At 45.5% G+C, this 24,170-nt stretch overlaps 1 long non-coding RNA gene across 1 annotated transcript in view; it reads right to left on the bottom strand.

Annotated features, from left to right (window-relative positions):
- The window catches only part of LOC135055583 (uncharacterized), a 92,061-nt gene extending 76,032 nt beyond the window's left edge, over window positions 1-16,029 (bottom strand). The window contains exon 1 of the long non-coding RNA XR_010243778.1: window positions 15,686-16,029. This is a non-coding gene — a long non-coding RNA (uncharacterized LOC135055583). The remainder of the gene's footprint in view (window positions 1-15,685) is intronic.
- Window positions 16,030-24,170: the final 8,141 nt, after the last annotated feature.

Below are 24,170 nucleotides of genomic sequence, written 5' to 3'. Positions count from 1 at the left end.
GGGAGGAAGAGCCAGGAGTCGAGGGACAGGAGCCACTGCGGATGGGGGTGAGACACAGAGACAGACACACATACACACACACCCACTCACTCTTGCTCTCTCGCTCACGTTGCAATGTGTATGATGGGCTACCGGGTGCAATTTGTTTAATGTGCTACCTGGTGCAATGTGTATAAGGGGCTACCTGGCGCAATGTGTATAACAGGCTCGACCTGGCGCAATGTGTATAAGAGGATTTACCTGGCGTAATGTGTATACAGCAGTTGTCCCCCCCCCCCACATCAGAGCTCGGCAATTCCTCCTCCCACCGCCACATCAGAACAGCAGCGGATGGAGGGCGGACGGACAGGCGGGTTGAGAAGAATGGCTATATAGGCACCGAGCACCTGAACAAAGGTACATCTGGTGAGTTATTAACCGTATTAACCGCTGTAAACAGTGGGGGGATATCATTGTGCCTGGGGGGGAGTGGGGGGCGGCCAATATTATTGTGCCTAGGGACGGCCTGACCCCTAAATCCATCTCTGGTGCTCTGGTGATACTTAATTATTGTCCCACAATATGTAAGTATGCAATTGTTGCCACTTGCAGCTAGTTGGATATTTAATTATTGGGGGCCACCCAGACCCTGATTATTAACATGATGAATAGGCCCTCAAATGAGTAAACATTTTGTAAATTCACATTTTTAATAGAAAGACAGCCAGTCAGGATCGGCCCCTAGCAGACTGGGTCTAATGCTAAGTAGAAATTGACACTAACAGAATAGGATAGAGTTTTTTTTTTAATTAAAATTCATTATTTGATTTTCACTTTTACAGTTTGATAAAATGCAGTTTGATAAATGTATTATTTTTGTATTTTTGACTTTAAAAAAAAACAAACAAAACAAAATCAACCAAAGAAAATTCTATCCAGTGCACATACTGTACAGGCAAGTAAAAAGAAAATTACAGAAACCAGACTTAACCAAACCTAATCAAAAGACATAGAGGGTGATTCAGACCTGAACGTAGATGTGCTAAATTTAGCACATCTACGATCAGCTTCCCTGACATGTGGGGGGATGCCCAGCACAGGGCTAGTCCGCCACGCATGTCAGGGCCGACCCCCCTGCACAAGTACAAAAGCATCGCACAGGGGCGCCCTGCCAGTGCAGCTCCTGCGAGCTGGCAGGGAGTTTACTCGCCGCTGCTCGGGTCACAGCGGCTGCGTGTGACATCACGCAGCTGCCGCGGCCTGCCCCCCTCAACGGTCCGGGCACACCTGCATTGCCCAGACCACGCCCCATAAACGGCGGCTAAATGCCGCCAGCCTGCCCCCTCCTGCCCAGCGTCCGCTTCTGCCTGTCAATCAGGCAGAGGCGATCGCAAGGCTGAGACAGCCATCGTCTGTCTAGCATGCACCGGCGCACTGCGGCGCCAGCGCATGCACAGTTCAGACCTGATCGCTGCTGTGCGAAAATGCACAGCACCGATCAGGTCTGAATCAGCCCCATACACACCCGTATAACCCTTCAACAAACCAAAAGAACAAATCCAAATAACTGGAAGAACATTACAATTGACAACCTTCAATACATAGGAATAGCTACATTCACAATGCCTAAGCTATGTAAAAAAATGCATTGAACAATAGAGACCAACTAGATATACAAATTTAAAGTACTGGCATAAACATAGACATAGACCGTTGGAATTTGTACTAGCAATGTCATTTTCATACTCATATACCAACTCCTTTTCTTCTTTTGGAAAATGGTTATGGTTCTCAGAAAAAAAAGATGCAGATATTCGACTAAGGTTACAAGTTGATACAATATTTATAGTAAATTACATGGTCTTCAGATGCTTATTTTATCAATTTCTGAAATGATTTCAGCGATTTCTTGCTGATTCTGGAACTAGCTATATTAATTAAAAATGACACACAAAAATGTGCTGGTACTGCGCACTGCTAAGTACATTACACCCAGATAAAAAGTATTTGTAATATAGATACTGTGACCACCAGGGCCGTAACTAGGGATGTGTGAGGGCACAGGACCAAGGGAGTGGCACCATTACTGCCGTTTTGCACCTGTATTTGAATTGCAGAGTACCAGGAATGGTACCCTGCAGCCTAAAACAGAGACCATCTTCTTTCTGGTCCAGCTGTGACACTATGACATTATGACCCTGCTTGTGCCCTGGTGACCACTAATATCTATTAATATCAAAACAAAACTCTGCTAATTATTCCGCGTAATAGTTATTTCTACTACAACAATTCCCGTTCAAAATAAATCCAGAGAAGAAACAAAATTGCTGTGGTAAGTGGAGATACAGATTATTAGCTTCTACTCTTTATAAATAGACACCTCTGACTTTCCTGGATTATTCAGACATGCTGAAGGTGTGGTTTTGTACTGGAAACACCAACAGCTATTTGGTGACCATGACTCATTAGTATTTTCAGGACAAATATTTTGTATGTTATGTAAAGATTTTCCTAATGGTTTATGAGCAGTCTTACTGGCCACCTAACCAGAGGAAAAATATTTTCCCATATCTTTTGTATGCTACCAAAGTATTAAATATCAAGTATGAAATATAAATATAAAGATACAGTAGGTAGAATAAATGCTTTTCTCATGTAAGAATGCATTTAAAGATTTAAAACCCCCTTGACATATTAACACCTAGTACAGCTAAAACCAAAGAGGAGAAAAGGGGGTCTTGGAATGAGAACCAGAGTACTGTGTCACTGCTGATACTGTAGCTCTGACAGAAGGAGTGGAGGTCAGAAATCAATGTAGGGATGGGAGTGTATTGCCATTCCTCGATGGTTGGAAGTACCTGTATATTGCGGCCATCAACCCTGACTGAATAAATAGAACTGTTAGCTTGAAGGACTAATGACAATGAGGAGCTGTCCGGAGCTGAATTGAGATAGTAAGATGTTTAGAGTAGAAGACCATGCTAACTAACCCACAATCACTTGCTAAGGAGCCAAGATAGCATTCTCCTCTGCTTCACCAAAAAGTGACAGTTCCCATGAAAAACTCAGGCATTGTCATTGTTAGCCTTAAAGATATAGAATCCCTATTTACGACCCCTCTGAGGTTAACCAAATAACTTATAGGCATTCCAGACCAGGCAGCATTGTACCACTCTTTACCCCAATGGAAATGATGCCACATACTAACAATGGTAGAGAGACAGATGAGATTACAGAGCTAATGTACTAGCTGTATCCGCCATTTCACCTGCACATCAACTTTGTTCCTAAAGATCTAACTACCTAGTAAGCTAATGTCAAGACAACCATTTTGTTACAGGCCACTCATCTGGTGTTAATTAAAACATTAATCCAATGTGGAAAACATAGTTGTAATTGTAAGGTGACCCTGGGGATATGCCTTTGCAAAGGAACCTGTAGTGTGTCATGAAGAACAATCAATTTTGCCCAGTAAGAGGGAGGTAGCTATTCTTAAAGGCAATATTAACGGCGTTAAGGGCCCTGGGCAAAGCAATGCACTGGGGTCTCTACCTGGCTATTCAAGGGATTAAATGAGAGCCCTATTATGAGGCAGGGGCAAATGCAGGATTTCTAGAGGGGGATTTCCAAATGCTTGTTTTTAGATCGAGTGTGGCCATCCCATGAAGAGGGCGTAATTAGCAAATAACCAGCTGTGACAATGGATGGAGTTCATAATTAAAATTAACAAAGCCATTGTGAAGTTTCTTCTATCAGAATGTGGTAGAGTCATTACCACTTGCCTGGCATGGTCGCATCAGATGCGACCATGCCTGCAAGTGCTTTATCTGACCTGGTCGCACATGATGCGACCAGTCAGATAAAGTGTGTTAGTAGCAGCAAAGAAGGGAAACTTCCTTCCGCTGCTGCTGTCAGAGGGACAGGAAGGTCCCTCTGCCTCCCTGTACTCTCCCCTACTGATTGCCATGCTGCCGATCACTGCTGATCGGTCAGCAGGGCAGGACCTCCCCCTCCAGTGGCTGCAGACAATAGCAGCCGCTGGGAAAGTGTAAATTGACCCTCCCCCCCAAGACCCCCTGTGTACCTGGAGGCTGTCCAGGTTTCAAAATGAAAGTCGCGATGCTCGCGATGTTTCTGATGTTCCAATGGTCACGATGTTCTTGATCAATGTTTCGATGTTTGGGAAAAATATTTGAAAACAAAAATTTTTCTTTTTTCTTTTTTTAACTAATTGACTTATAAAAAAAAAAAAAAACAATAATTTCGGAGCGGTTTTTGGCAAAATAAATTGTCAGTTAAGTGGTTAAGCCTCCCAAGTTCCTGTTTGATAAGGTGCCTTTGTACCAGTACAAACTCTTCTTTTCCTTTTTATGATTTGGGAGTCTCAGTGGTGGTAGGCTGCAGTTCTTAGATCCGGGCTTAGACTGTAAGTCACTGCTTCTGGACAGTTTAGTTTCCCTTGAATGGGTGACAAAGCCATCACCCTAAATTCAACTTGTCACTTGTCTTAGGGACAAGACAGCATTGGCCAAGTAGAGAAAGGTGGTTCTTGTAATGTTTAGGTTGGATCAAGGGTCTGTTACTATCCCAGTCCTTATTTGATAACATTCCTTAAGTCTGGCCATTGCCAATGTGCAGCACCTTTCTTGCCACACTGAGAATTTACAATTGGATTAAATAATGAATAAAGCCAAAATTGTTATTTAACAGTTATTAACTGTATTTTAGATTTTAGTTGGTAATATAATTAATGAAGAATTTCAGTTTTTGGGTTTAGAGTCATCCATTATAGACAGATTATTTCCCCAGGGCTCTAACTAAGGGTGTGCCAGTGGTGTCACTGCATAGAGCACAGGTGTACAGTTGAAGCCCCATAACCCTTGCTAATGGATAGCAGGGTGCCTGTTATGGCACCCTGCAGCCGGTATTGCTGTTGCAGCACCACCTGGAGCACCCTTTGGACACTATAGACATGCATACTGCAGCCTGTGCATCCTACTGGATCATTTGGAGGATGATCAGGGCAGTGCTGCATCTTCTGGCAGTGGCAGCCCCTAACCCTAGTTGTGACATCATGATGCCATTTGGTCAGAGGACATGTCCAACACAGGTCACAGTGCCACCTGCTACAGCACTGTATGCCACTAATGGACCTAACCATCATTTTTTTTTGTACAATGGGCCCGATTCAGGTTGAATCACAATAGGCGATCCAACCGCAAAAATTACTAAAAGGATGCAGGCATGTCAATCAGGCAGAGGCGTTCATAGGGTGGGGTGCGGCAATGCTCCATTTCCTAGGTGGAAATGGAGCGTTGCGGGGGCGGAGGTGGGGAAATCGGGACGGCGTCATCCAAATGGGGTGTGTGGCAAGGGCGTGATCCCATGGGGCATGGCCCCAAGCATGCGATCACAAGGATTGCATATTCTGCTTCTTTGCAGAATTTGCAATCCTTACTGAATTAGGCCCCATGCCCAATTTCTTAATTGGGAGATTTGTAATGCTATAGATAATTCTGTGACACTCAGCTCAGAATACAGGTTGGTGTAAGGTGAGTATGCCAGTAAACTGTTGCGACTATGTTCTCTTTTACCTGTTAGTCATATTCTCTGCCCTAGGTAAAGGTTCCTTATGTCTTCTTAAGAAAGTTAAGGAGGATGAGTCAGTACTTTTACAATAAATTGCACAAAGGAAACAAAAAAAAAAAAACAGTTTTCTAATCTTTCACTGGAACTCTGTGTCTGGTATTTTTTCTTAACGGCAACAACAGAAGGTTACCTGGAACAGTGATACTGATCACTGATAGACATGTAAGCAGTTCAAGTTACAATCTTACTATTGATACTGGAAAAATATGAGAAACTTTATGCAACTGAATTATGAATATCTAACTGTATTCAGTATTTATGAACACGTATTTAGACCAACTGGAGCACTTGTTTCTATCAACACATGCAAATACTGGTATTACAAATAACCAAAATAAAATGCTTTCAAAAATGTTCTCAGGCTTTAAAGTAACACAGTTCAACAGAAATCTGTAAAATGGGGCACTTATTTGGGGAGTCACCCCTTTCTTCATTATTAATTTCTCAGGTGACTAACAACGTGCAGTTGCTGACCCGAAGGTTGTATCACATAATTCTTTAAACTCCTTTCTAATGAAATCAATGCAGCGCCCTGAAGTACATGAGTTGTTTCTTTGTAGAATAATCCGAGTTACTAACAATTTGTGTCTCCTTAGATCCTGCAGCGTAAATAGTTAGAAATTTCCGCAAGTACTGTGGGGCTTTATTTCTGGCTCAGTTTATTATTCTCACTGTCCTGAGTAGGATCAATGTAATGAATTTTGCTATTCTTTGCTCCTGTTTATTGTCCCTGACCAATTTTCCTAGAGATCTGGCTATGTCACACACACTTGACTAGTAATCAGTTTTTAGTCTATGCACATATGTATGTACATACATTATTATTATTATTATTATTATTATTAATATTATTATTATCCTTTATATGGCGCCCCAAGGGTTCCGCAGTGCCCAATTACAGAGTACATAAATGAATAATCAAAACAGGAAAACAGCAACTTACATTTGAAAACAATATAGGACAAGTACAGGGTAAATAAACATAGCTACATCAGCAGATGACACTGAAATGAGTATCAGGTGGCAGAAGACTGCTGGATTTGGTGCAGTTGAATATTATTAAAGTAAGAAAAAGGATAAGGCCATGAGGGAAGAGGGTCCTACTCCTGAGAGCTTACATTCTAAAGGGGTGGGGCAGACAGACAGGGGTGACACAGACGTGGTACATAGAGAGCGTGCAACAGAGGGTTAGGGTGAGATTTGGCTGGTTTTGGTGAAGAAGTGGATCTTGAGAGCCCGTTTGAAGTATTGTAGAGAGGTGGAGAGTCTCAGGGGGCGAGGTAGGGAATTCCAGGGAAAGGGAGCAGCACGTGAAAAATCTTGGAGGTAGGAGTGGGAGGAAGTAATCAGTAGGCAGGATAGTCGGCATGCATTAGCAGAGTGAAGAGGATGGGTCGGGAGTGTAAAGGGAGATAAGGTCAGAGATGTAAATGGGAGAGGAGTGGGAGAGGGCTTTGTAAGTGAGTGTGAGAAGCTTGAAATGGATTCTGAAAGGGAAGTGAAGACAGTGAAGGTCTTGTAAGAGGGGAGAGGTGAACGCAGTGCGTTTGGTGAGGAAAAATAAGAATTTACTTACCGATAATTCTATTTCTCGGAGTCCGTAGTGGATGCTGGGGTTCCTGAAAGGACCATGGGGAATAGCGGCTCCGCAGGAGACAGGGCACAAAAAAGTAAAGCTTTACTAGGTCAGGTGGTGTGCACTGGCTCCTCCCCCTATGACCCTCCTCCAGACTCCAGTTAGGTACTGTGCCCGGACGAGCATACACAATAAGGGAGGCATTTTGAATCCCGGGTAAGACTCATACCAGCCACACCAATCACACCGTACAACTTGTGATCTAAACCCAGTTAACAGTATGACAACAGAAAGGGCCTCTTAAAGATGGCTCCTTAACAATAACCCGAATTAGTTAACAATAACTATGTACAAGTATTGCAGATAATCCGCACTTGGGATGGGCGCCCAGCATCCACTACGGACTCCGAGAAATAGAATTATCGGTAAGTAAATTCTTATTTTCTCTATCGTCCTAAGTGGATGCTGGGGTTCCTGAAAGGACCATGGGGATTATACCAAAGCTCCCAAACGGGCGGGAGAGTGCGGATGACTCTGCAGCACCGAATGAGAGAACTCCAGGTCCTCCTTTGCCAGGGTATCAAATTTGTAAAATTTTACAAACGTGTTCTCCCCCGACCACGTAGCTGCTCGGCAGAGTTGTAATGCCGAGACCCCTCGGGCAGCCGCCCAAGATGAGCCCACCTTCCTTGTGGAGTGGGCTTTTACAGTTTTAGGCTGTGGCAGGCCTGCCACAGAATGTGCAAGTTGAATTGTGTTACAAATCCAACGAGCAATCGACTGCTTAGAAGCAGGTGCGCCCAACTTGTTGGGTGCATACAATATAAACAGCGAGTCAGATTTTCTGACTCCAGCCGTCCTTGCAATGTATATTTTTAAGGCTCTGACAACGTCCAACAACTTGGAGTCCTCCAAGTCGCTAGTGGCCGCAGGCACCACAATAGGTTGGTTCAGATGAAATGCTGATACCACTTTAGGGAGAAAATGCGGACGAGTCCGCAGTTCTGCCCTATCCGAATGGAAGATTAGATAAGGACTTTTATAAGATAAAGCCGCCAATTCAGATACTCTCCTGGCAGAGGCCAGGGCTAGTAACATAGTCACTTTCAATGTGAGATATTTCAAATCCACCTTTTTCAATGGTTCAAACCAATGGGATTTGAGGAAATCTAAAACTACATTTAGATCCCACGGTGCCACCGGAGGCACCACAGGAGGCTGTATATGCAGTACTCCCTTGACAAAAGTCTGGACCTCAGGGACAGAGGCCAATTCTTTTTGGAAGAATATTGACAGGGCCGAAATTTGAACCTTAATGGATCCCAATTTGAGACCCATAGATAATCCTGATTGCAGGAAATGTAGGAAACGACCCAGTTGGAATTCCTCCGTCGGAACCCTCCGATCCTCGCACCACGCTACATATTTTCGCCAAATGCGGTGATAATGTTTCACGGTGACTTCCTTCCGTGCCTTAATCAAGGTAGGAATGACTTCTTCTGGAATGCCTTTCCCTTTTAGGATCTGGCGTTCAACCGCCATGCCGTCAAACGCAGCCGCGGTAAGTCTTGAAAAAGACAGGGACCCTGCTGTAGCAGGTCCCTTCTCAGAGGTAGAGGCCACGGTTCGTCCGTGAGCATCTCTTGAAGTTCCGGATACCAAGTCCTTCTCGGCCAATCCGGAACCACTAGTATTGTTCTTACTCTTCTTTGCCGTATGATCTTCAATACCTTTGGTATGAGCGGCAGAGGAGGAAACACATACACTGACTGGTACACCCAAGGAGTTACCAGTGCGTCCACAGCTATTGCCTGTGGATCTCTTGACCTGGCGCAATATTTGTCCAGTTTCTTGTTGAGGCGAGACGCCATCATGTCTACAATTGGTCTTTCCCAACGGTCTATTAACATGTTGAAGACTTCTGGATGTAGACCCCACTCTCCCGGATGAAGATCGTGTCTGCTGAGGAAGTCTGCTTCCCAGTTGTCCACGCCCGGGATGAACACTGCTGACAGTGCTATCACGTGATTCTCCGCCCAGCGAAGAATCTTGGCAGCTTCTGCCATTGCACTCCTGCTTCTTGTGCCGCCCTGCCTGTTTACATGGGCGACCGCCGTGATGTTGTCCGACTGAATCAACACCGGCTTTCCTTGCAGGAGAAGTTCCGCCTGGCTTAGAGCATTGTAGATTGCTCTTAGTTCCAGAATGTTTATGTGAAGAGACTTTTCCAGACTCGTCCATACTCCCTGGAAGTTTCTTCCTTGTGTGACTGCTCCCCAGCCTCTCAGGCTGGCGTCCGTGGTCACCAGGATCCAATCCTGAATGCCGAATCTGCGGCCTTCTAATAGGTGAGCCTTCTGCAACCACCACAGAAGTGACACCCTTGTCTTTGGTGACAGGGTTATTCGCAGGTGCATCTGCAGATGCGACCCTGACCATTTGTCCAACAGATCCCTTTGGAATATTCTTGCATGGAATCTGCCGAATGGAATTGCTTCGTAAGAAGCCACCATTTTTCCCAGGACTCTTGTGCATTGATGTACTGACACTTTTCCTGGTTTTAGGAGGTTCCTGACCAGATCGGATAACTCCTTGGCTTTTTCCTCTGGAAGGAAAACCTTTTTCTGAACCGTGTCCAGAATCATTCCTAGGAACAGCAGACGAGTTGTCGGGATTAAATGGGATTTTGGAATATTCAGAATCCACCCGTGTTGTCTTAGCACCTCTTGAGATAGTGCTAAAGCTGTCTCCAGCTGTTCTCTGGACCTTGCCCTTATTAGGAGATCGTCCAAGTATGGGATAACTAATACGCCTTTTCTTCGAAGAAGAATCATCATCTCGGCCATTACCTTGGTAAAGACCCGAGGCGCCGTGGACAATCCGAACGGCAGCGTCTGAAACTGATAGTGACAGTTTTGAACAATGAACCTGAGGTACCCCTGGTGTGCGGGGTAAATCGGAACGTGTAGATACGCATCCTTGATGTCCAAGGATACCATAAAGTCCCCTTCTTCCAGGTTCGCTATCACTGCTCTGAGTGACTCCATCTTGAACTTGAACTTTTTTATGTAGAGGTTCAAGGACTTCAGATTTAGAATAGGCCTTACCGAGCCATCCGGCTTCGGTACCACAAATAGAGTGGAATAATACCCCTTTCCTTGTTGTAATAGGGGTACTTTGACTATCACCTGCTGAGCGTACAGCTTGTGAATGGCTTCCAACACCCTCTCCCTTTCGGAAGAGACGGTTGGTAAGGCAGACTTCAGGAAACGATGAGGAGGATCCGTCTCTAATTCCAACCTGTACCCCTGAGATATTATCTGCAGGATCCAGGGGTCTACCTGCGAGTGAGCCCACTGCGCGCTGTAATTTTTGAGACGGCCCCCCACTGTCCCCGAGTCCGCTTGAGAGGCCCCAGCGTCATGCTGAGGTTTTTGCAGGAGCCGGGGAGGGCTTCTGTTCCTGGGAAGGAGCTGCCTGTTGGTGTCTCTTCCCTCTTCCTCTGCCTCGTGGCAGGTACGACAAGCCCTTTGCTCTCTTATTTTTGTAGGAGCGAAAAGGCTGCGGTTGAAAGGTCGGTGCCTTTCTCTGTTGGGGAGTGACTTGAGGTAAAAAAGTGGATTTCCCGGCAGTAGCCGTGGCCACCAAGTCTGATAGACCAACTCCAAATAACTCCTCCCCTTTATACGGCAAAACCTCCATGTGACGTTTTGAATCCGCATCGCCTGTCCACTGTCGTGTCCATAAGGCTCTTCTGGCTGAAATGGACATAGCACTCACCCGAGATGCCAGTGTGCAAATATCCCTCTGTGCATCACGCATATAGATAAATGCATCCTTTATTTGTTCTAACGACAGTAAAACATTGTCCCTATCTAGGGTATCAATATTTTCAATCAGGGATTCTGACCAAACTACTCCAGCACTGCACATCCAGGCAGTTGCTATAGCTGGTCGTAGTATAACACCTGCATGTGTGTATATATTCTTTTGAATAACTTCCATCTTTCTATCTGATGGATCCTTAAGTGCGGCCGTCTCAGGAGAGGGTAACGCCACTTGTTTGGATAAGCGTGTGAGCGCCTTGTCCACCTTAGGGGGTGTTTCCCAGCGCGCCCTAACCTCTGGCGGGAAAGGGTATAATGCCAATAACTTTTTTGAAATTATCAACTTTTTATCAGGAGCAACCCACGCTTCATCACACACGTCATTTAATTCTTCTGATTCAGGAAAAACTGTTTGTAGTTTTTTCACACCATACATAATACCCTGTTTTACGGTATCTGTAGTATCAGCTAAATGTAACGTCTCCTTCATTGCCAAAATCATATAACGTGTGGCCCTACTGGAAAATACGTTTGAATTTCTACCGTCGTCACTGGAATCAGTGCCCGTGTCTGGGTCTGTGTCGACCGACTGAGGCAAAGGGCGTTTTACAGCCCCTGACGGTGTTTGAGGCGCCTGGACAGGCATTAATTGATTGTCCGGCCGCCTCATGTCCTCAACTGACTGTTTAAGGGAAGATAAACCATCACGTAATTCCACAAATAAAGGCATCCATTCTGGTGTCGACCCCCTGGGGGGTGACATCTGCATATTTGGCAATTGCTCCGCCTCCACACCAATATCGTCCTCATACATGTCGACACCACGTACCGACACACACCGCAAACTCACAGGGAATGCTCTAATGAAGACAGGACCCACTAGCCCTTTTGGGGAGACAGAGGGAGAGTCTGCCAGCACACACCACAAAGCGCTATATATACAAGGGATATCCTTATATTAAGTGCTCCCTTATAGCTGCTTTAATATATATATATATAGCCATTAATGTGCCCCCCCTCTCTGTTTTACCCTGTTTCTGTAGTGCAGTGCAGGGGAGAGACCTGGGAGCCGTTCTGACCAGCGGAGCTGTGACAGAAAATGGCGCCGTGTGCTGAGGAGATAGGCCCCGCCCCTTTTTCGGCGGGTTCTTCTCCCGCTATTTTTCCAGTCAGGCAGGGGTTAAATATCTCCATATAGCCCCTATGGGCTATATGTGAGGTATTTTTAGCCTTGTATAAGGTTTATATTTGCCTCTCAGAGCGCCCCCCCCCAGCGCTCTGCACCCTCAGTGACTGCCCAGTGAAGTGTGCTGAGAGGAAAATGGCGCACAGCTGCAGTGCTGTGCGCTACCTTATGAAGACTGAGGAGTCTTCAGCCGCCGGTTTCCGGACCTCTTCACGCTTCAGCATCTGCAAGGGGGTCGGCGGCGCGGCTCCGGGACCGGACTCCACGGCTGGGCCTGTGTTCGATCCCTCTGGAGCTAATGGTGTCCAGTAGCCAAGCAGCAAATCCACTCTGCATGCAGGTGAGTTTACTACTTTCCCCCTAAGTCCCACGTTGCAGTGATCCTGTTGCCAGCAGGACTCACTGTAAAGAAAAAAAAACCTAAACTAAACTTTCTCTAAGCAGCTCTTTAGGAGAGCCACCTAGATTGCACCCTTCTCGTTCGGGCACAAAATCTAACTGGAGTCTGGAGGAGGGTCATAGGGGGAGGAGCCAGTGCACACCACCTGACCTAGTAAAGCTTTACTTTTTTGTGCCCTGTCTCCTGCGGAGCCGCTATTCCCCATGGTCCTTTCAGGAACCCCAGCATCCACTTAGGACGATAGAGAAATGAGCAGTCAGCAGCATTGAGGATAGATTGGAGTGGAGAGAGGTAATTGTCAGGAAGGCCAGTCAGGAGGAGATTACAGTAATCCAGTCTGGAGATGACCAGTGAGTGGATAACAGTCTTAGTAGCACAGAGCTGGCCCTAACCAATATGATGCCCTAGGCAAGATTTTGTCTGGTGCCCTCTAGAACCACCGCTATTTCCGCCTCTGACCTTGTACCCCTTTTCCAGCACCATCACCCCTCACCCATAGCAGTCCTCATTTTCATGTTCCTACCCCCTATATTTAAAATAGGAACAGTGCGCACATTCTGCGCGCAGCCCAAAGAGGGGTGTGTTTTTGCTGGCAAGGGGCATGGGCACACAATAGTACCCTCAATTCAAATTATGCCACACAGTGGTGCAACTTTATTCACATTGTATTATATAACAGTGTCCCTTATTCACGTTACATCACACAGTAGTACCACTTTACAATATATACGTTACTCCTCACAATAGAGCCCCTTATTCACATTACATCACACTGAAATGCTCCTTATTCACATTACACCACATCATATTGCTCTTTATTCACATTAGACCACACAGTAGTGCCCTTTCTATACATTATGCCACATAGTAGAGCACTTTATACACATAATGCCACACATTAGTAATGCATTTATACACATAATACCACACAGTAATGCCTCCTCACACATATGACACACATTATTAATGTCCTTATAACCATAATGGGCCTTACACATTCTGCCAACCTTTATTAATGCCCTTATACACATAATGGGGGTCATTCCGACCCGTTCGCATGCAGCGGTTCTTCACTGCAGTGCGAACGGGTCGGAACTGTGCATGTGCGGCGTGCGCATTGCACACGCGTGTCGTTGCCTGGCGATGGATGTTGCCATACAGGTTTTGGATACCTGCGCTCACCCTCTATTTGGTGTTTGTATGTGAGAAATGATGTATCTCTATGATCTGTAAATACCTTTATAAGTCACAATGCTTAGTATAACAGATGGTACAATAATTCATATATAATTGATGATATTGTGATTACACATAAATGCCCTTATAGTAACATGCATATTGTGTGAACATCCGATGTATAGGGAAATTAAACACAAGATGAAATAAAATATGGTATTGCCGCTTGATGAATATCCTAAAAAAAAAAAAAGTCTTGTGAGAAAAGGAGTGTCTTTGTTCCAGATATATAGGAGTCAGTCTTTATCTGAAGGGATTTCCTTTCCCCTCAGTGTGAGTCTAAACAGTGTGCCCAGAGGCGGTTCTTTTGTCAATAATTGATCGTAGGTGGAGGTCGTGTTCTGGGAGGCCGGCGTCCCGGCCTGCCAGTTGCAACTTACCCTCACGATGTGATGTTTAGTTCTCTTTGTTCACTCTGTGGTGAGTGATGATGTGGCCACTTGCGCTGTTTCCGCTGTATCCGTCCCCGGTGGTGTTCCTCAGCAGACAGGGCTGGAAGCCTTCCTGGCTCTGCTGCTAGGCTGCCTGGTCCCGCCGGAAGCCGCACTGAACAACCGGAAGTTGCGTTGCCACAACGCTCAGCTTCTTCCTATGTCCTGTGCGGTCTCAACGGCCGCTCCACTCGCCGGCCGGCGAGGAGTATTGTGGATGTAGTTTGCTGTGATGTGCTGGCAAACTTGAGGTGTCTGCATGGATCTGTTTCCAACCGGTTTCGGCCGCAACTGGCCTTCTTCAAGGATTCCTTGAAGACTCCTCGCCGGCCGGCGAGTGGAGCGGCCGTTGAGACCGCACAGGACATAGGAAGAAGCTGAGCGTTGTAGCTGCAGGGCTAGTCTTGTTTTGCATTAAACTTTTTAAGCATAGCAGGGCTGCACAAGCGATCGCAGCCCTGCTATGCTAAAATACACTCCCTCATAGGCGGGGGATTAGTTGATCACAGCAGCAGCAAAAAGTTGCTGGCTGCGATCAACTTGGAATGACCCCCCAATGTCCCTTACACATTTGCTGCACATTATTAATGCATTTATTCACATGACATGCATAATGCCTCTTATGCCGAATACTATTGCACAATCAACCTACCTGCACACAGCACTCACACGGCTGCTAACACGGTGACCTCTGCCTCTGCTTGGATACAGATGTGTCCTCATACATCTTGCCTCAATACACCATGCAGCAGGAGATGCCTTGTGTGAGTCAGCTGGCAGCTCTCCTAATGTCGGGCACCTTTTTTTTTTTAATGAAAATGTATCTTCTTTGCATTTCTGTATGGCTAGGATGCACAAGCAGCTTCTGCTGAATAAAATGATATGCGGCATGCCTATATACTGTGTGCGACTGTGGCTGTATCTGCATACGAAATCTACACACAGAATATAGGCATGCAGCATATCATTTTAATCAGCAGAAGCTGCTGGTGCCCCAAATGCCCTAGGCAGTTGCCTAGTTTGCCTATGCTTAGGGCCGGCTCTGTAGTAGCATCCTGGGTCAGAAAGGGTCTGATCCTGGAATATTTTTTAGATGAAAATGGCAGGTTCGTGAGGGATGCTGAATGTGTGGTTTGAAGGAGAGGGAGGAGTCAAGGATTACTCCAAGACAGCGCACTTGGGGGCGAGACTTAGTGTTCAAAGTGACTTTGGGGAGATGTCTTTGTTAGGGCTGAAGTAACTATTCCTGCTGAATGTTTGACAGACTGAGTGTGCCTACTCCTACATTTATAATGCTGTTGTACCTAGTCTGCACTCTATAGTACGAGTCTCCTTCTCTCTCTTTATAAAACAATGTTGACTTCCACTGGTGTGAAGTGATCAGGTATACTGCAATAATACCTCTCTGGTTGCTTGTACTGTAGACACTGTCAAAGAGGCTGCTCCTTCCTCCAGCCAGCTACTTCTCTCAGAGGGCCTCCTGGTGCTGTCACTCACACTGTTGCTGGAAGTATGGTGGGCTCTGCCACTATGGAGCTGTCTCTCAGGGTCTCTGACTCTACCCTACTCGAGAGAGACGTGTCTCTGTCCTATCTCCCTGGCAAGGAATCACAGCAGCGCCGGCCTTGTCTCTCAGCTCCTCCTGTCCTCTATGATGGCCGCCACTCAACTGCCAACTGTCCCAGAACACGTCTGTAGCTGCCACAGCACAAGCCAGCTCTCTTCCTGGGATCCATATGCCTCTTGCTGATTGATCAGTGTCCTAGTGCCAGGAGCAGCACTCAGGGCACAGTTAACCCTTTTACTGCTGTAGGATTAATAGTGTCCAGCCAGGTCTGCATTCTGCGCCCCAATGTGAACCCCAAAGTGTTATGGACGTGCTCGATAGAGGTGACCTCGACGCGGTGGCCAAGCCCATATCATTGGCCAATAATATGCTAACAACCTCTTATTATATATTATACATTGTAATTTACAGTAATGATAGCATAGTGCATCTGCACCCATTTCTTCCCCTGTATTACCATAAAATCTTAGCAGATAGCACCTCTCATTACAACCACTAGGGTGTGCAGTCTAGACCCATTTCCTCTGCATTCAGTAGGGCAAGGGGCAGAAAAGTCAGACTACAATTCTGTTTTGGCTAAATCCACTATACTGAAACTGAAAGTCTACCATGATCTTTCTGACAAGTCCTATATGTCTTTTTCAAAGTGTATCAATGTGAAGTATGTATGTTTCCCCATGTTTGCGTGGGTCTCATCTGGGTACTCCAGTTTCCTCCCACAATCCAAAAACAGAGTGCTACTGTAGGTTAATTGGCTTTTGACATAAAATAGAGAACCCTGGTATGTGTGTGTATACTGTATGTGATAGGTAATATCGATTGTGAGTTCCACTGAGACAGGGATTGCAGTGACTAACTAAATTCTCTGTAAAGTGCTGCAGATTATGTGTGCACTATATAAATATTTGTCTCTACTCAGCAGAGTTTCTAGAGAGGAGGGGACCCGTGTGCAGACTCCGTGTGTGGGCCCCCTCCTCTCCTGTAGCCGTCACCGCTGCTGTCCACGCTGAGACTCTGGCACAGTCTACAGCGCATGTGCAGGACTCCAAAAAATGGCTGCCGTGCGTTGTAGACCCTGGCACTGTGCCAAAGTCTCAGCGCGGACAGCAGCGGTGATGGCTACAGGAGAGGAGGGGGCCCACACACCTCACCGATGGACGCCAGAAGGTAAGTATAGAAAAAATGGGTGCAGTGTGTGCGATGTGGGCCCCCTCTGGACTCAGGGGCCCATGTGCACACCGCACACACAGCACCCATTATAGATACGCCAGTGCCTCTACCTCTGATAGTCTTTAAAGAAAAAATGCCATCCTACTCTGTATTGTTGTTTCGGATAATACCCTATTGCTTGTACATTTACACAACACTTAAGGGTCGTACTGACGGGGAGAGATATAGGGAGATGTGTGCTGAGCAAACCGTTCAGCACACATATCTCCCCCTGCTCAGCACAGCGCGATGTGTGCTGAGCGAGGTGGGGACAGTGTCGGACTGGGGAATGTAGGGCACACCGGGGGAATTAAGTGGTAGGGGCCCATGTTTAGGGGTGTGGCTAGTCCACAGAGGGGGTGTTGGGTACAGTATAATGGGATACAGTATACAGGGGGTACAGTATAAGGTAACATATGTATGATGTATAATCCTTAGAGTAGGAGGTGGGGGCCCACCGGTGGTTTCCCCTGTACCCCTGTGGGCCAGTCCAAGCCTGGCTGGGGGTAACGAGGGGCCCGCTCATTTCACCCACCTGGTGAAATGAGCGATGTGCTAGATTGAGTCTGCATGCAGGCCAATCTAGCACCGGCGATCGCTGGGGGGCGTACACACCAGAGATCCGTGCTTAAAATCTAAGCAATCTAGTCAAATTGCTTAGATTTTAAGAATGGATCTCTCCTGTGTATACCCCCCTTAAGGGTGAAATCCAATAAGCCACTTCTCTGGTATTTTGTTTTGCCTGCCTCAGGCAGGCAAAACAAAATCCCCCATAATTGTGCATGTTTTTTGCAATCACTGCTGTAAAAACTTTTAGGTCCATGGCTTTGCACAGATCCTTTGCGTTTTCAAAATGTGTAAATGTATAGCCCGATAATGACTTTTCTGGAAAAAAATCACATTGAAAATCATTTTTTTTCATGCAGTAAATTACAACGGCTAGTAGGATAAACCCCCCCCCCCCCTCTCTCTCTCTCTCCCTCTCTCTCTCTCTTCTTGATGCCTTTGGAGGTTTCCATCATATAGGAGTCAGTCGGCTGATGTTATGAGGTATGTTATCTATAATCAATAAAGCATTAATATTATTATTATTTATATGGTGCCACAGGGGTTTCGCAGCGCCCAATTACAGAGTATATAAACAAATAAACAAAACAGGACAACATTGATTTACAATTCAAGACAATATAGGACAAGTACAAGGTATATAAACATAGCTGCATCAGTAGACAACACTGAAATAAGTATTAGGGTGGCAGGAAAACAAAGGATTTAGTGTCATTGAAGGGAGTATTAAATAGAGGATAGGTTAAGTAAGAGAAGGAAAAGCAAATGAGGGAAGAGGGTACTGCTCACAAGAGCTTATATTCTAAAGGGGAGGGGTAGACAGACAGGGGTGATACAGATGGGGTAGACAGTGAGTGAGGGACAGAGGGCTTAGGATAAGAATTTGCCGGGTTTGGTGAAGAAGTGGATCTTGAGAGCCCGTTTGAAGATTTGCAGAGATGTGGAGAGTCTTGGGGGAGAGGTAGAGAATTCCAGAGAAAGGGAGCAGCACATGCAAAATCTTGGAGGTAGGAATGGGAGGAAGTAATCAGTAGTCAGGAGAGGTGGCATGCATTAGCGGAGCAAAGAGGATGGGCAGCAATGTTAAGGGGGATAAGATCAGAGATGTAAATGGAGGATCAGTGGGGGAGGGCTTTGTGAGTGTGAGAAGCTTGAATTGGATTCTGAAGGGGAAGGGGAGCCAGTGAAGGGCTTGTAAGAGATAGGAGGTGGATTTATTAAGTTTGGTGAGGAAGATGAACAGTGCATCAGCATTGAGGATAGACTGTAGTGGAGAGAGGCATTTGTCAGGGAGACCACATAGAAGAAGATTACAGTAGTCTAGTCTGGAGATGACCAGTGGATGAAGGTCTTAGCGGCATCCTTGGTGATCTTGGAAATATTTTTTATATGAAAGTTACAGCTTGTGATCAGAACTGAATGTGTGGTTTGAAGGAGAGAGAGGAGTCAAGGATCACTCTAAGACAGTGCACTTGGGAGCTAGAGGAGATAGTAGTGCCCTCAATAGACAATTCAATTGTGGGAAGTGAGGTTATGTGAGAGAATGGGAAGATGATCAGCTCAGTCTTAGACATATTAAGTTTAAGAAAGCACTGGGACATCCAAGAAGATATAGCAGAGAGACAGTTGGATGCATGAGTGAGGAGAGCAGGGGAGAGGTCAGTGGAGGAAAGGTAGATTTGAGTATAATCAGCATAGAGATGATATTGTAAGTTAAAGCTAATGAACTTACCTAAAGAGGACATATAGAGAGAGAAAAGGAGCGGTCCAAAAACAGAACCTTGAGGGACACCTACAGTTAGTGGAAGTGGAGGTGAGGAGTCATGACAGAAGACAGAGAAGGAGCAGTCAGAAGCCAAAAACACAACCTTGAGGGGCATCTACAGTTAGTGGAAGTGGTGGGAAGGTGGAGACATGAGAGAAGACAGAGAAGGAGCGGTCAGAGAGGTAGGATGATAGCCAGGATAGGGCAGTGTCACGCAGACCAACAGAGTGTAGGATTTGTAGAAGGAGAGGATGTCAAAGCAGCAGAGAGGTCAAGGAGAATAAGCAGACAGTAGTGGCCCTTGGATTTAGCAGAAAGGAGGTTATTGTAGACTTTTATGAGGGCAGTTTTAGTGGATTAGAGAGGATGGAAGCCAGACTGGAATGGGTCAAGCAGTGAGTGTGAGGATAGAAAGACATTAAGGCAGTTGTAGACAATACACTCAAGGAGTTTGGAGGTAATAGAGATGAGAGAGATGTGTCGGTAGTTGGAGAGAGTGTGTGGATCAAGGGTAGATTTTTTTAAGAATAGGGGAGACAGGTGCATGCTTGAATGCAGAGGGGACATTGCCTGACAAGAGGGAGAGATTAAGGAGGTGGGCATGATGGGAACAGGCTTAAAGAGAGAGGTAGTTTAGGAGATGTGAGGGGATAGGGTCAAGTGGGGAGGTGGAGGGGAGGACAGATGAGGGCCATGACTAACTCACCAGAAACATGCAAGAAAGATGTCAGAGTTGGTAAGAGGGATAGGGAGGGGTGGCAAGGGAAAGTAGGTGGCTTGTTGCTGATGGTTTGTAGGGATGTGATGTCCTGATATATGTGGTCAATTTATGATGTGAACTACTGTCAGTGGAAAAGTCAAGAGCAGAGAGTGAGAAGGAGAGTTGAGGTAGGGGTGGGCAGAGAAGGGAGTTGAGAGTGGAAAAAGGTGGTTCGAAGACTGGGAAGATATGAGGTTTTTGAAGTTTGACTGTTTAGCGAGAGAAAGGACAGCACTGAAGGATGAGAGCATACATTTGAAATGGAGGAAGTCTGTCTTAGAGTGTGATTTCCTACACTATCGCTCTTCAGTATGTGAGCATTTGGGGTGTTGATCTGCGAGGGTGAATAGTCATTGGTTGAGTGACAGTGTCAAGAGCAGAAGTAAAGGATGCATTGTATAGGCAAGTGGCTTGTTCAGGGCATGAGAGAGACAGTAGAGGAGAGAGAAGTGAGACGAGCAGGGAGGATAGGGAAGTGGTGTCGATATGTTACATTTAGGTATGGTAGACTAAGGAGGTAGAGATGGAGTAGCAGAGAGAGATAAGTTAAAGGAGAGCAGGTGATAGTCAGAGAGGGGAAATAGGGAGTTGGAGACACCAGAAATATCATTATCGGTGAGTGAAGACCAAATCAATTGTGTACCCATTCACATGTAAGGGGGAGGAGGTTGACTAGGAGAGGCCAAGCACAAAGATGTTAGGTTAAATAGTTTAGAGGTAAGGGATTTTGTGGGGATATTAATTTGGATGTTGAAATCACCTAAGATAATGGAGAGAATATCAGAAGAGAGGAACTGAGGGAGCCAGGAAGCATGGGAATGCCAGTGCGACTGTATATGACAGCAACTCGAAGATGAACATGTTTGAAGAGGCGTATAGCATGGACCTCAAATGTAGTGAATGTAAGGGACGGTTCTGGGGGTATGAGTTGATAGGGGTAGGTAGGGGGTAAATGGACCCAAAAACTATCACCTTGGTGACCCCTGGGTCGGGGTGTGTGTGAGAATGTGAGGCCCCCAGCAGAGAGAGCAGCAGGAGAAGTGGTGTCAGAGGGGGTAATTCAGGTTTCAGTACTTGCTAGGAGATGCAGGGAGTTGGAAAATAAAAGGTCAAGGGTGGAGACCAGTTTGTCACAAACAGATCTGTCAATCCATAGTGCACAGGATAGGGGGTATAAGTTACATGGATATATAGTTTATATATGTCAGGAAACGCCAACAGGACTTCAGCAATGTTTTAATAACTTGATAATAAGTATTTAAATATTTATTTCATATTCAACCGTAGTCCTGTTATTGTCAACTTCTTAGATCTGAACATTTACATAAAGGACAAGATACTGAACACAAAGAATGTGACTATAGAAAGTGATGTTATTTCAGTTCAGCTGTAAGAGATGAATAGCCAATTTATTAATAAACAACATAGCAAGGAAATAACTGAAAACCCAAAGAGAACATAATGGATACAGAAAGTGAGAAACTTTTAAAAACAGGGGAAGAAAGAATGCAACAGTCTGCTGACAACTAGGAGAAATTTACCATCTTCATCAGCCACACAATGTAGAGGAATTTTCTGAAGACTCAAATTTCTGGATTGCCATTGACACATATTCATTTCCATAACAAGGGTCTGGAGCACCCTGTGCCTGCCCCGCCCCCTAAACACATGACATCATGCAGGGGGGCCAGGACCACTAGCGCTGGTCATAGCGTCTTGAGGATGCTCTGAGTGGCTGCATAAACTGCAGGGTTCCTGTCTGGAGCATCAAAAGGAGGCACCGCGGCAACACTCCTGCAGAATACCGACTGCAGTGTGCTATTCCAGTCAACTTGCTAGCCAGAAGAATGAGCCATCCATGGGACAGCGAAGATGCGGCCCATAGAGCCCTGCTCTCTGTGCGATACCACAGCCTTTCATTATGGCCTTAATTCAGTGTATTTAGTCCAGGACATCTATGAGTGATCAGAGCTGCATTCTGGGGCGCATGTGCCTGAATTAAAAGTGCTGGGAGGGGAAAATCATTTCCTTCCCCAAAACATCTATGTGATCTCCCCCCGCCTCCCCACACTCTGCTGTGCTATCTCTGCCAGGGGATCTCTTACCATCAGGGTGTGTGGAGGGTGTGACAATTCATGGGATCTTATGCCACTAGGGGGAATATTTGTGAGGGTGGCGAGAAGTAAAATCACAATGGGAGCATATGGACACAGGGAGGGGGGAGTATGGTGCAAAACACCCCATAGGTATATATATATATATATATATATATATATATATATAATGAAGAAAATCTGGCGGCACTCGGGAGACTTTTCAACCAGTGATTAATTTAATGGAGTAACATCCAACAATTGTTTTGGGTGTCCGCCCGTCATCAGGGATACATAACACAATGTGAACACAAGTTTTATATCCACATAAGGACCTCCCACCACACAAATAACAACCTTGATTCACCTCACCTGCGATCCCGCCCGCCAAGCTGAACGCCACACTGTCTGCCGCTGCCTCGAGCCGTCCAGCTAACCAGCCGCTGCCGCACAGCGGGCGACGTCATCAAGGGGCGCCCGCAGGGGGCGGAAGTCAGGCATCAATACCGGTTACCTAGGTAACCCGAAAACAAAGCAAGCATTTAAACATTACCTCAATACATACTACTAATGAAAAAATAGAACAACATATATAAGTAAAAAAACACAAAAAATGAAATATAAAGTTAAAAACAAGCTATGGGGCACTGTAATTTAATGGTTCCCAAATACAATGTGTTAAATACGCGGCATGTATATTTAATAAATATTATCAAGAACATGTTGTAAGCAGCATCTTGGGTGTTCTCATAATCATAAACTAATCGACTTCTACCAGTATGTTACAGTGGATACAGTTAGATTATGGATACATTTAAGTTATAAAAAACTATGTAACCCATGCTGTTCATTTAGCCCTTTAGGGGCCAGTGTGTCCAGCCTGAAAACCCAACTGTTTTCCAGCTGGAATAACACTTTACACCTATCACCACCCCGAATTGATGCCGGAACATGATCTATTATTTTACTCCTGATACTCGCAATACTGTGCACAATCGCTTCGTCAGACGCTACAATAGGCCATAGAGCACGGCTCACTCTCTGAACCACTTGACTAGATGTAGAATATTCCATCTTCCAAGGGATCGTGGATTGGGTGTCCTTCACTTTCGGAGTAAGCAGTTGGGACCGGTCCAATGCTAAAACTTCCATTTTTTGTTTCTTTAAATCAGTGAGATTGTATCCTCTGGCCACAAATTTGTCAATGACAGCATCAATACTATTGGCTGCTATTGTTTTATCGCTTGCTATTCTTGCCACACGCATCATTTGTGATTTAGGCAGGCCTCGTTTAAGAGGTTTGGGATGGAAACTGGAAGCTGATAGCAAAGTGTTCCGGTCAGTTGGTTTGGAAAACACCTCGGTTCGTAATTTGTGGTCTACAATGGATACTTGGACATCCAAATAATGGATTGAAACTTTACTATAGTTTACCGTGATCCTGATGGTGGATGGTTGGGAATTGATGGTTTCAATAAGGCCCAGCAAGGCTTTTTCATCCCCCAGCCATAACATGAATAAGTCGTCAATGTAGCGCATATATATTGAGATATTTCGTGCACTCTCTGGAGCAGCAAAGAACATTGACTCTTCCTCAGAGAACATAAAGATGTTGGCGTAGCTGGGTGCTACGTTACTGCCCATAGCACAACCCAACAGTTGTCTGTAGAATGTGCCATTGTAGATGAAATAGTTGCGTGTTAGTGTAAGTTCAAGCAACTGCATGAATAAGTCGATGTCAAGATCAGTTATCCCTTCTTCCAGATAAAACATTCTTACTGCTGAAAGACCATGTGCATGAGGGATCGACGTATACAGACTATTGATATCCATTGTAACTAAAAATGCGTTTGCTGGGATATCAGTAATGACAGCTAGTCGGTTAAGGAAGCTTGTAGTGTCCTTGATTAGTCTTGCATGTCGAA

The sequence above is a fragment of the Pseudophryne corroboree genome, chromosome 3 (genome assembly GCF_028390025.1).
Source record: "Pseudophryne corroboree isolate aPseCor3 chromosome 3, aPseCor3.hap2, whole genome shotgun sequence".
Classification (NCBI taxonomy): Eukaryota; Metazoa; Chordata; class Amphibia; order Anura; family Myobatrachidae; genus Pseudophryne; species Pseudophryne corroboree.
Note: the sequence above shows the minus strand (reverse complement) of the source record. Positions and strands in the feature narration are given on the sequence as shown.